Source organism: Trachymyrmex cornetzi, unplaced genomic scaffold (assembly GCF_001594075.2).
Source record: "Trachymyrmex cornetzi isolate Tcor2-1 unplaced genomic scaffold, Tcor1.1 scaffold1421, whole genome shotgun sequence".
NCBI lineage: Eukaryota > Metazoa > Arthropoda > Insecta > Hymenoptera > Formicidae > Trachymyrmex > Trachymyrmex cornetzi.
This window is the reverse complement of record NW_017296007.1, coordinates 9,906-11,443: the sequence shown is the minus strand read 5'-3', so window position 1 is coordinate 11,443 and position 1,538 is coordinate 9,906.

Below are 1,538 nucleotides of genomic sequence, written 5' to 3'. Positions count from 1 at the left end.
GCGAAACCGTTAATATACTGAACGCTACCGACAACAAATGATCAATTTGAATCAAACTTTGAAAAACGACAGGAATATCAAAAAAGGCAACACAAAGTGATTTTGCTTCATGATAATGCACCATCACATACAGCAAAACTGGTCAAGGAAACGATTGAGGCGTTTGGTTGGGAAATACTTTCGCTTGCGGCTTACTCACCAGACTCCGTCCGATTATTACTTATTTGCATCGATGGGATACGCACTTGCTCAGCAGCGCTTTTTACGAAGATGTACGAAAATGGCTAGATGACTAGTTTGGCTCAAAAGAACAACAATTTTTTTGGCGTGGCATCCACAAATTGTCAGACAGGTGTGAAAAATGTATAGCTAGCGATGGGCAATACTTCGAATAAAATATTTTTTATCATTTTTGTGCAATAAACGTGTATTTTCTATTAAAAAATTCCAGTTTCGTATTTACATACCTGGTATCAGAATGGTGACTGATTGTTGTCACAAATAAAGCTGGGAAAAGTACTTCCTTGGGTATATTTATATAAATCCGGTGTTCACATCAAATGAATTTTTAAGAATTTGTAGAAAAGAAAACTTAAAACTAGGTTTTTACAGTAATAATAAACTTAGTATGTGTGTGTGTTCATTAAGATCCAAAAGGATGTTCTCTCTAAAAATCAAAATAAAAATGTAATATATAAAATAACTTGTAAAGAGAGATTGTGATGCGTCTTACGTAGGACAAACTGGCAGGAAATTGAACACTAGAGTTACTGAACACCGGAATCACATTAAGTGGAATACTAATTCACAATCTGTTATCACGAATCACAGAATAGAATTGAATTACGATTTTAATTAGGAGAATGTCCAAATTTTGGACCACGAGAGATTTTTGAATAAACGTTTAATCTCGGAAAAAGCGCACATTCTCATGCAAAAAAATGGGTTGAATTTACGATTTGACACTGAAGGGTTACATCACGCCTATACGACGATGTTATATGAATTGACCAATTAAATTATTGTAAAGAGTTTAATGTATTTTCCACGTCTTAGATATACATAATTTATGACTTTTACATATTGATTTTTGTAATGTTAATTCATGACCTTATTGTCTTAGTTTGTGTTTCGGAATATCCTTTTGTAATTATAAATTGTTCGTTAAACGTTTTTCGTTATTCGGAGAGGAAGATTATAAATCATCAAGATGTACAAAATTAAGATTATATATAAAGATTATATTGGGTATGGGAATAAGTTTCCGCCCTATTTGACAAGAAAAAGATGTGTTTATTTAAACAAATCTATATAAGTGAGTTTATTCAAAGTATGCTCCTTCGGAAGCGACAACTTTCTCCCACTTTTCCGGTAATGAACGGATTCCTCGAATGAAAAAATCTGGTTCTTTTGAAGCGATCCATTCATCAAGCCATTTTTTGATATCTTCATAAGAATGGAATCGTTCTCCAGAAAGGGCCGACTGCATGGATCGGAACAAATGGAAATCTGAAGGAACAATGTCCGGTGAATACGGC